Genomic DNA, 12,566 nt, shown 5'->3' on the forward strand with positions numbered 1-12,566 from the left:
AAGTTTTACTGTGTCTTTAATATGGGCCCAATGTTGTACAAGGTCATGGGACATTATTAAAGGTATAAACTGAGACTTCACAGGTCTCCTAATTCAAGGAGGGAACACAGAGCACTGCACACAGAAACAAAAATTCTGCTCTATATTGTGGAGTACTTGCAGTTCCCGAGGTAAGTCCACTAATTTTATTACAACCTGATACTTTAACGATACAGGGCATATAGCAAGATTTTGAACAAAATTAATACATGGTTAAACAAAATGATATATGTAAGAATCAATCTGGGTTTTCCTGTTCAATTGTAGGGTAAATACTTTCTTTTGGGGAAAAAAAAAAGCAAATTTCTACCTGTGACCTGTATCTTGTATAATCTAAGACACCACTGATTGTAAGACTTTATGTACCAATAAGAAAGGAAAAACCAAGATTGGGTGTAGGAACAGTCTCCTCTGACTAAAATTGGATCACCAAAGGCTATAGCTTCAGTATAAAACTAAGCAACTCAACAGAGTGGCCACAGAGAAAGGAACGGCAAGGGAACCTTAATATTTCAACCTCGACACTGGGTGGCAAATCTGAACAACTAGTCAGTACTCATGCAGGTTTGAGGTCTGAATTCACACTTCCAGTGTGGTCCAAGAAACCTCAAGCAGAGAATTTAATTTAAAATGGTCTCAGATGGGTAGTGCCTGAAGTTGGCTGGCAAAAGCAAATGAAAATTCTCTCTGGAGGACCTTAACTATCATCTAGGCTGACAAAGATTGAGGGTGCAGTTGATTATAAGATGCACTCTGATTTCACAGGTGTGAGAAAATATGTTTTAGGATTAATGAAATATGGTTATTACTTATTTGTAAGTGATTAAAAGACTTTCACCTCAGAATTAGCTCTTAGTTATAATTAAAACATCTGAGATTTAAGGAGAGTTGTCATATATCTTAGTTATTATTTTTCAGTGTCTTTAATTTTGGGAGACTGATCTATTTATCTTCTGAGATATGTTTCCAGCCTAGCAGTCCCAGGCTAATAACATGTCACTTATTCACAAAATAATAATGGTGAAAATATTGGATAAGACTTTAAGTAGTTTATTTGAAAGATTTGCTCTCTATAAAAGCAACCATCTAAAAAAAGCATGATGATTAGTGGCAGCTTAGGCTAATGGAATTTAGATAAACCAGAAGATAATCATGTAGAGGTACTTCCATACATGATGTTCTAATTAATACTGTTTGTTTTTAAATCTTTTTTATTCTAAAATAAAATACACATGAAAGTGTACACGTGCATATATAGAGCCCAGTAATCTATCACGGAGTTAACATCCATATAACATAACCAAGATCAAAAAACTGAAATTGTCATGCTTCTCTCATCACTGTCTTCCCATTTCCCCCATTCTAGAGATAATAATTTCCTTGCTTCCTTTTTTAAAAAAAAATAGCCTCACCATATAACTATTCATCCTTATACATTACCGTTTTATTTAGTCCGGTTTCTGAACCCAGGAAAGTGGACTCTCATGCAGTAGTTTTGTTTCTGTCTGAGTTGGTTCAACATTATGTCCTTGAGATTTATCCGTATTGATGCATGTAAGCTGTAGTTTGTCCATCTCACTGCTCTATAGTATTCCATTATATGAAGATGCCATAATTTATTTATCCATTCTACTGTGGCTGGACATATAGTCTGCTCTCAGTTTGGACTATTACAAATATTGATGGTATGATTATGCTTGTACAAATCCCCTGATAAGCTATATACACAGTTCTGTTGCGTATTTATCATTTGGAATATAATTGATGGGTTCTTGGGGGGAATTCACATGTTCAACTTAAGTATTTCCAAGCAGTTTTCCAAAGCAGTAGTATCAATTTGTATGCTCAGCAGCCATGCAATAGAGTGCCAATTTTTGGGGGGTTTTTTGTTTGCTTGTTTGTTTGTTCTTAGTCATTTGGCCTGTGAAAAATTTTTTCAATGACTTTTAAGAATACATAAAAATTTGCATATAGCATTGTAGGATTAAACTGTCAGGATTGAAAACTATTGACAGGCTCAGACAATGAAGCAATGACACTAAGGTAAAATTCAGCAAGAACGATACAAAGCTACCTCCTCTGATCAAGTACAGTATGAGGAGACTAAGGGTCACAGAATTTCACATGAAAAAGATGGTGGGAGGTTACGAAGGTGTCATGGTCAGGATAAAAGTGCTATACAAATCTGCACTAAGCAGGGTCAGTTTTCTCAAGGCAGAGCTTGTATATGCCCAGCCCCTAATCAGAAGTTATCATTTCTCTCAGTAGATGTTTGTTAATGAATAAGTTGAATTGAAGGGATGACTGAATAGTTTGTGTTCAAAGCTGAATACTAGAGAAAGACACTCCAGAGCAAAGCTCTTCTGAGCATTCTCCCTCTTTCCTATTTCAGAGGACAGAGACAATTAGGTGACAATTACCAGAGGAGAAACAAATGATTAAAATAGGAAACAGTGAAATCAAGGCAAGGATCTTTTGGAGACATTGATGAAACAATAGGTTTTGTCTTAGTTATGCTTTCTGGAGAACTCCCTTTTCCTGTTCTGTTTCATCTATTTCTTTTATTTTTAGATCCCTTTTTGTTTTTTCTTCCCTTTTCTTCTAAGTTCACTTTTTTTTCTTACTCTCTCTCTAAAAGCGTCAGTTCTGTGTTTTATAAAAAAAGGACTCCTGCAGACAAAAGCCTCCCAAATCAAGAAGTCCCTCTTCCGGTCATGCCTTGCTTAGCTTAGGTGCACCCTTGCACAGAGACTCCTGTTTCTCTTCAGTTCTCCCCATTATTCATTTCACCCAGTGTAGCATTCTAGTTTGTTTTTTTTTTTTTGAAGAAAATAATAAATTGGGGGGATGTTCGATATATATAAAAATGAAAAATCAAATGGAATTTAAAAAATTCATGCCCATAGAGAATATCCCATGTAAATAAAGTCACACCTCATAAACTTAATGCCTATTAGCATCTCCAGACTTCTCTTTTTTATGTTTATTCCAATTTCCAGGCATAATCAGCTTCTTGTTTTGCACCATTTGTATTTGCATGCCTCCTCGAAGCTGAGGAATAAACGCCTGTTTCATTGCTATTTCCCTAGGTTATTTTGGTTCAGTGGTCTGATGTGTGTAACGCTTCATAACATTAAGAAATATCTTATTAATGCCTTCATTTCCCCTTCAGGTTTTTTGTCCATATGATCTATGCTACAGATTACACTTACTGTAAACTTAATCTATTTTTAATGACACTTGCCAAGAAAACCATGGCTTTATTTTTTTGTTTACTTGGTAGTTGCCGAGCAAATAGCAGCGGTCTATCACTGATTCGGAAGGAAGGTGGCATGCTAAATTTCACCATTTATCAGTTTTCCCTATGTAACTGGCATATCAAAGAACAGTGCATTTTAAATCATCTAGTGCTTGCCTGGGGTTTCTTTTTTTATGAGACAAAGAAAAAACTTCGTTGGAATTTTACAGCATCTTTGAAAAGGAGTTGCAGCTTCATAATAATGACTTATATTTTTAGTGTGCTTTAACATTGACAAAGCACTTTCAAAAAAATAATCTCATTTAATCTTCACAAGAACAAAGCCATTCAGTATACTGGTTAGAAGATGGCCTCTGAAGCCAGGCTCCCTAATTTCAAACCTCTCCTCTTTCATTTACTGTCTATTAATACGACCCAGGGCAGTTCGCTGAACTTTTTTCTGGGTCACAGTGTCTTCTTTTGTCCAGCGAGGATGATAATAGTGCCTATAGATTTGTTGTGTGCATGAAATGAGAGAATCATTTATATCTGTTAGTTATTGCCACAATAATATGTGTACTGATACAAATCCTCTAGGGTATACAACTATAAGTTTATAGCTGGAGGTTGGCTAGAGGTTGGCTATACTAATCACACCTGGTCTCCTGAACAGGTCTAAGAGTTGGCTGGATGCCCGTTGATCTAGGATGGCCTAGGCTGGAATGACTGGATGTCCTTAACTCCGTCTAGATGTGTCTTATTCTCTAGCAGTCTATCCTGGACAAATTCCCATGGCAAAAGAGGGCAAGCCCCATTGCTAAAGTACACTTCAAACCTCTGCACTCTCTCACCCATGCTAATGTTCCACTGACAAAAATAAGTCAAGTTGTTGAGCCCAGAATGGAAAGACAGGGTAGGTCAGCCCACTAGTGATGTGAGGACACTGAAAATATATTATTGCAAAGGACACAAATACAGGGAGGGGTAAAAAATTTGAAGCTATCATTGTAATCTACTACAACATGTGGAACATAGCAAAGTGCCTATAAGACAGAAGATTCAATAAATGTGTAGCTCTTACTATTAGGTTGATCCAAATGAAATGATCATTTTGTAGATAAAAATGATCGAATATCAGCAATTTTATATGATTCAACCTCAAATTACCATTACAACTTCCTGTAAAAAAGCATTACCATCTACAATTTTCAGTGGAAGAGACTGAAACCTAATTAATTTTCAAGGTTACTCAGCTCATGAATTTTAGACTTTTATTTCAATGTAGTCTTCTGACTCTAAATCCAGTTGTCTTCTCTTATATTACAGTAGCGTTATGAAATGCTTGGTGATAGATAAATGATTGTAAGTATGACATGACTTTATATATAACAAATAGTCATAATTTTCCAACTCTTTTTTTTTTTAACAGGCTTTTAATTCACTTTATTTTTCTTGTATAAAACTATGTGGTGGCCGCATCTGGAGCCTGGGTTCTCTGCACGGAGACTCTGGTGTGAGTCTTTACAAGATGGTCAGTGAATTCCTGATAGGGAGACTTGGTGAACACAGTCTCTTTCCAGAGGTATTAGGTGAGATAGCCGTAGGTCTTGGAAATGGCATCAAAAGTGGCCTTGTTAAAGTCTGGGGGCAGGGATGAGGTGCACCAGCACAGAGCCACAGTGGCCAGTCACCTTGCATGGGATGGTATGGGGCTTGCTGATCTTGTTCCCCCAGTAGCTTTGCCCCACAGGGACGACGGAAAGCTTGGCCAGGAGGATGGCCCCATGGGTGGCAGTGGCTACCTCCCTTGGACTACTTAACACCCAGACTAGTGTGTCGATTATAATCTCCCATGGCAACAAATGCCCTGAACATGGTCCGCTGGCCAGTACGGGGTTTGCTTTTGCACAGGCATAACCTTCAAAACCTCATCCTGGAGGGATGGCACCCAGGAAAAAGTCAATGATCTCACAGTCCTTGATGGGCAGGGAGAAGAGATAGATCTCTCCCCAGGGACTTGATCGTCATGCCCTTGACCAGGCGGCCCAGCTTGGTGATCCACTCCTTGGTCTTGGCCTTGCCCCGAGAGGCACCACCCCCCTGCCCCCCGACCATGGCCAGGACCAGGTCTGGGATGCCACTGACTAATCCTCCACTGAAGCCTTGGTGGCCTCCGATTCCAGGGCCCCTGCAGCACCGGCATCATTTGCCATTTGGTGTTTTCTCAGAGAATAAGCTAATTTCCCAGCTCTTTATCCTCATAAAACTTATGCCCTGCCAGTGAGTACAGACATCTGAAACACCTGCTCTTTTGCCAACACTAACCCTGTAGCATTCCATCTCCTGGTTACTAGCTCCTAGAAATAGAAATGAAGTTGATAGTAGCTAAATGCTATATTGGTACTCTCAGAAAAACCATTTCAAAAGCAGTTGAGAATTTGTGAGTTATAGCTAAACACATTATCTCATGCTTATTTCACTTGTATTTTCCTAAACATGCTGCCTATGGTATTTTTTTCACATTTATTTCTTGTTTGTATATCTAATTATATTTAAGCCAGTTAAACAGATACATTCCGTGTAAATACATATTTGGATTATTTTTACATATGTGCCTAATACATATTTAGCATTAAACTATGCATCAGTGGTGCCTGGGTGGCTCAGTTGATTAAGCATCTGCCTTCGGCTCAGGTCATGATCTCCAGGTCCTGGGATCGAGCCCCATGTCAGGCTCCCAGCTCAGTGGGGAGTCTGCTTCTCCCTCTCCCTCTGCTGCTCCCCCTGCTTGTGCTCTCTCTTTCTGTCAAGTAAATAAATAAAATCTTGAAACAAACAAACAAAACCAAGCATCACAATGTTTCTAGAGATGCTCTGTGTACTGTCTTTCACATGGCCTCTACTCAACAAATTGCCTTAGATTAGTAAACAGACATATAGTTACAATACAATTGATGTCCCTATGTGTGGATTTGGATGAGTCAATTAAATGAACATCCAAATCAAATTATTCTTACATTTACAAATCATGTCTCATATAGCTCAGAAGGAGAGAATATTTGTAAAGCGCAATAAGCTATTAAAGTTCCTCATTACCATATATTGCTGCTCAATTAAGTTTCCTTATCTGTCAGTATCTTATTTACAATAAATCTAATTTCATTCCCCCCTCTCTACTCCCACTAGGGTCAGGATCATGGAAGGATTCTTCATTCTCTGAAAAACTGGTAATTTCGAGACTCCAGAATTCTGTTACTTAATGCTTTTTAAATTAAATGATTGCAACAGATTTATTTTGTTGGTGTTGTCAGATCAAGAAGGACATATGTTTATTACCAGTGTGAACAGCCATAGCATCTTATCAGCACTAGTGGTGCACTAAAGACTCACACTTCTGAAGCATCTTGTTTTCTGCCTGGGGCCCTAAAAACATGTGTGTGTGCCAGACGCCATCTAAAGGAAGTGTGACATCACAGGGTCTTTAGTTGATTCCTATTTCTGTCTTGTACTGGTTGAGTGGCTATGGGAAAGACATTTAAGTTCTATATTCCCTCTCTAATATTTGTATAAGCTCTAACTCACAGTGTTACTTGGAATCAAATGAGATCTTGTGCACACTTAAGTGCCATGCAGTAGTTGGTCAAGCTCTGAGCTGCAAAATCCAGAGAGTCATCTGAGAGGTAGATGCTGATACATCTAGTAAAGGAGAAGATGAAAAACAGCCCACACAGCCTCTAAAACTGAGGAAGTTACCCATCAAATCTTCTAGTTATGGTACTTTATTTTAGGGGGATTCTTTTTTTGCATATTATAATTACCACAGATTATTTTGATTTGAGAATGTAGACTGTAGTTTTTTTAAACTTCTTTTTTACTGTGATACAGCAAGAAATGCATTTTTATTTTAGATCATTATGCACATGCTGCACACATACATACACATCTGAAAGAAAAGTTTCATGAACTCTTGCTACCTGCGTTGCTGTCTAATATTTTTCTACTCTGCCTTGTTTCTACTGTAATTTTTTAATTTTTTTAAAAAATGGTTGATCAGTATCCCAGCAGGAATGTGTCACAACATATGTTTTAAAATACTTGGAAGTAGGACAGATCAGAATTTAAATCCCAAATCATCCACTTACTCACATGGTGACTGTGAACAAATTAAACTCTCAGATTCCTCATTTTGTAGAATAAGAATTATAATAGAAATAAACCTTATCTCATAGAGACATAGTGAGGATTATATCAGATAATTAATATAAAGCACAAAGTATAGTAGATGCTCATTATTTGGGGGTTTCAAATCACTACCTTTAATTGCATTAGAGATAAAGTTTTAAAAATGTATCTGACTGTATTCTATTAAGTTCAGAAAGGTCAGTCAATAATCTAGACAATTCAGATCTCAAATATATTACTCTCTTGACTATGTCATATAGAGAGAAATCAAATATTATTTTATTAGGTTTAATATCCATGAAGACACCAACTTAATATCTAAACACCACTGACCTAGTTTGGTGGGAAAGAGCATGAATGCTTTGGAAGCATCATTCTGGAACTTGACAAGTGCCTCACTGCACAAAGCCATTCAGGACACTGGCCTGGTATAATTTAACTCTGTTCCCGAAAGCTCTAAATCCAGGCCAACATTTGTAAACACCATTGCACGACTGATTGCAGCGTCACCCTGTTCTCTCTTTTCCCTCCTTACCCTACTTCATTTCCCCAACATGACTCAAAGGTTAAATTTATCTGAACCTTTCAAGCATGTCTAAGAAAAGTGTATCATTTTTAGTCACTTACCTCCCTTTGGGCTTAGAATACTTGGCCAAACTCAAATGTCATATTTCAAACCAGACCTCTCTCTGTTTACTACTAGTGTGAGATGCAGAAATGCAACTTAATTTAATTTGTATTTTCTCCCTAATTTAGTAATGTAAATTATTATATTCTGCCTTGTAGATGCTACAATGCACAATGCAACTGAGACCCTGTTGGCTAGCAACCCAGATGAGTGAATCAGTGGAGATGTTTACAGGGAAGCAAATGACATGCTTACTTAAAATTCATTTCTCTTTAATGACAAGAAAATTTAATTTCCACCTGCAATCTACAGGTGTTTGCTAACAGATCTTTCCAGCCATTATGGTGTTTCTTATCACCCACCCTCTTGCCATGCCTAGTACATATTGTTGACCGTGGGTTTCAAAACATTTTGCTGGTATGTTATATTTCTAAGACCTATGGACTGCGTATCATGTCCTTTTGATATCATCTGAAACATAATGTGCTTCTATGAGGAAACTGGATGATTACTTAATTGCGGTGTTTCTGTTTTCACTGTACGTGCCACTGAATAGAAATGAAAGGAATATGATCTCCTACATAAAATTCCCTCGCTAAGCTAGAAACCTGATTTTCATATCTCACTCATCAGGTGACTATAAGCCAAAAAAATCCTCCACATGAATGGAAATATTTCATGCCTAGTCTCTGATGGAAGGAGAAGCGTATTTTGATCCAAACTTTTTCGGTCACTTTTCCATTAAAAAATCTTTAAAAATATTTTTGTGACCTGTAAAATGTTCAGGCAGCCTTAAAGATGGAATAACTTTAAACTAGCAGGAAATCTCATTAATAAAATCACTTACGTGTTCGGTGTTTAATTACAAGCTCTTTGGAAAAAATATCACTGTGGAATGAGATATACTCAGATTTCAATGACAGAAATTTTAGGATTTGATATCTTAATAAATTGAACCTCAGGAAAAATACGGGAAAGGTTAATCAGTCATAAAATAGTGTCTTCATTCTGTGTAGGCATTCTATATTTTTCATTATTTTATTACATCTTTGTACCCTTATAAAAGGTGCTTAGTTCTAGGGTTTCTGGGTCAATGGTAATGACCTGTCTCTGCTTAGGTTCACTGCCTATTGTATTGGGTAAATTTTGGGGCCTGTCATTTCAGTGAGGCTGCGGGTATGCTGTTGAAATATATGTGTGATCTTGGGTGCCTGGGTGGCTCAGTCGTTAAGCATCTGCCTCCGGCTCAGGTCATGGTCCCAGGGTCCTGGGATCGAGCCCCGCATCGGGCTCCTGGCTCGGCAGAGAGCCCGCTTCTCCCTCTCCCACTCCCCCTGCTTGTGTTCCCTCTCTCACTGTGTCTCTCTCTGTCAAATAAATAAATAAAATCTTCTGAAAAAAACATATATGTGTAATCTTAAGATACTCCAGTTTGCCCAAATACAATGAAATTGGTCACATTAGGTGTAAGAACTAGAATTTGGACCAAAGGACCAACCAAACAAAGAGCTGTAAATGGATGAAAGGGATATGACCAGAGTCATGAACTCAAGTACTTATGTGCCTGCGGAAATAACATAAATGAATGAGACTGGTTGTATGAAAGACACATTGGAGAGTGGCAGGGTCTCTGTGCCACTGAGACTGTCAAAATTTATTTGGTCTGAAGCCCAACTACTAGGCTTATTTGAAAATGTGGGTTCAATGTTTCCAGGTCTTCCCATTTTCTATAAAAAGTCAAAAACAGATTCCTTTTTTTTAAAGATTGTATTTATTTATTTGAGAGAGAGAGAGAGAGAGCACAAGCAGGGAGAGCGGCAGAGGGAAAGGGAGAAGCAGGCTTCTCGCTGAGCCGGGAGCCAGATGCGGGACTTGGTCCCAAGACCCTGGGATCATGACTTGAACCAAAGGCAGATGCTTAACCAATTGAGCCACCCAGGTGCCCCAGAAACACAGACTTCTAAGTTGAAAATGTTGGCAGCCACTTTAAAAAATTACTTAAACAGGGGCACCTGGGTGGCTCAGATGGTTAAGCCTCCGCCTTTGGCTTAGGTCATGATCCCAGGGTCCTGGAATCGAGCCCCGCATCGGGCTCCCTGCTCTGCGGGAGGCCTGCTTCTCCCTCTCCCACTCCCCCTGCTTGTGTTCCCTCTCTCACTGTGTCTCTTTCTCTGTCAAATAAATAAAATCTTAAAAAAAATTTATAATAACTTTTGTTTGGGTTTTTTTTTCCTTCAAATTTTATTCTTTTCATTTTGGTAGTTTGAGTCAGAATCCAAATAAGGTCCACAATCTGCAGTTGTTTGATAGAGCTCTTAAGACTTTTTTTTTTTTAAAGTAGGCTCCACACCCATCGTGGGTCTTGACCTCACGACGCTGAGATCAAGAGTCGCACACTCCCAACTGAGACAGCCAGACACCCCAAATGTTGTTAGTTTTTTAACTTAGAGTCATCATTCCTCCAAATTTTTAGATATAATTTACATAAAATTAATTACAGAGATTTTAAATATGTACTATGATAAATTTTGATAAATGCATATACTCATGTAACCCTCACCCCAAACAAGTTATAGAATGTTTCCATTACTCAAAAAAGATTCCCTTATTCTCAGTTCCAGTCAATTGCCCACCCGACAGGTAAGAACAGTTTTGATTTCTATCACCATGACTTAGATAGGCCTTTTCAAGTACTTAATATAAATGGAATGACACAGCCAATTTAGGCTTGGCTCTTTTTGCTCAATATAATGTTTTTGAGATTCATCCATGTTGTTACATTTATCGGTGGTTTGTTGCTTTGAGTTGCTTAGTAGTATTATGTTCTATTCATCTTAAAGCATTATGTGGACCAAGTCTCAAGATAGACTTGGCCTGCAGGGAAATAGTAGGTTATTTCTGGATTGGAGAGAAGATAATGGGTGAACGCAAAAAAAAAAAAAAAAAAAAAAAAAAAAATCTTAAATGTAGAAAGGATGAAAGAATAGATGATTATTGTGCTAGGAGAGTGTTCAAATAAAACAATGTAATAGTGGAAAGAGAAGAACTGGAAGGCAGAATAGAGCAAAGGGCCCCGTAGGTAGGCATTTCAAGAATCTAGGTGTGAGAGGGACATAGATGTGACAAAAGAAGTGAAGAAAAGAGCTGACTCTGTGATGTGGGGAATGTCTTGTTCACCTAGTGTGTAGGAATTGCTCAGCCAGTTTCCGGATTTCTTTTAGAGAGAATTGCTCTGTGTGTAGCTGTAGATTCTATGTGTTCATTAGAGGAGGTGAATTCAGGAGCCTCCTATGTCACCATCTCGTACTGGAATCCTTCTTATGGCTTCAAGAGTAATCTTGGTATTTTGCTACATGGATGACAAAGATTGTGCTTTTCTTTTTTCCTTTTTTAGGATTCTGTTTCTTTTCCATCTTCCTTTCTTCTGATCATCTCACAGTAGTCTGACTCTTTAATGATTTACCAATGATTATCATTTTCCTAACTTGTGAAAGTTAAGTTCACATTGTAAAATTATCTTTGTATTGATGATAGTTTAAGTACAGGTCATATTTTTCCTATTTTCTCACACTTAAGAGAAATGATCTCCATTCTGGTTTTCATCAGGATCTCATGCTCTGCAATGAAATTGAATCCCAATTCCCTAACAGTGCAGATAACTTCAGCAAAGCCATTGCCATCTATGATCATTCAATAGTCATAGAGTAGATATAATAGAAATTACTTCTCCTTGAATCTCAATATTCTAAAATTAATATACTTCTGTCCAATTCCCTTTGGTTCATAACTGTTCGCCTCTGTGTTGTGTGGGGTGTGTGTGTGTGTGTGTGTGTGTGTGTGTGTGTGTGTGTGTGTGAGAGAGAGAGAGAGAGAGAGACAATTTAATACTTGAGGCTTTTTTCTTTTCAGTTCTGAGGCGTTCCATAATTTAGAGGATTTTGGAGTCAGTCTCTCAGCTACCAACAATGCTATATTCTGATATTCCTAGAGATGATTTGGTAAACCCCTTCTAAATTGGATTACACTATATGAACCAAAATGTATTCACTTATTTTCTGTTGCTTACAATGTAGACAAGAACCATTTTAGCCTAACACTCAGTCCAACAACAAAATATTTTACTATGTATCAAAGCCAGAGTAGAGATAATGACATACTTCTATGTTGTTTAGAAGAACAGTTTTCGATAAGAAATACTAAATTAAACTTTCCTAAACAATAAGGAAATATATTTTCTTGCATACCAGGAAGACTAGAGGTAGTGCAGAGTCAAATATAGAAACATCAGTGATTCAACAATTCATTAAAATACCCATCTCTTTGCTTAACAACTTCTTTTCAAGAAAATGCCGACAGCAACTGGGGGTACTTACTTTCTTGTTTAGTAAAACAAATAGAATAACTTCTCTTCAAAACATGGAATAAGATTTATTCTGATTAGTCTAACTTAGGTCACATGACCTTTGTGGAACAAGAATA

At 37.7% G+C, this 12,566-nt stretch overlaps 1 pseudogene; it reads right to left on the bottom strand.

The window, feature by feature from the left end:
• Positions 1 to 4,739: 4,739 nt before the first annotated feature.
• On the bottom strand, positions 4,740 to 5,490 carry LOC113930987 (annotated as a pseudogene).
• Between the last annotated feature and the right edge of the window lie 7,076 nt (positions 5,491 to 12,566).

Source organism: Zalophus californianus, chromosome X, assembly GCF_009762305.2.
Source record: "Zalophus californianus isolate mZalCal1 chromosome X, mZalCal1.pri.v2, whole genome shotgun sequence".
Classification (NCBI taxonomy): domain Eukaryota; kingdom Metazoa; phylum Chordata; class Mammalia; order Carnivora; family Otariidae; genus Zalophus; species Zalophus californianus.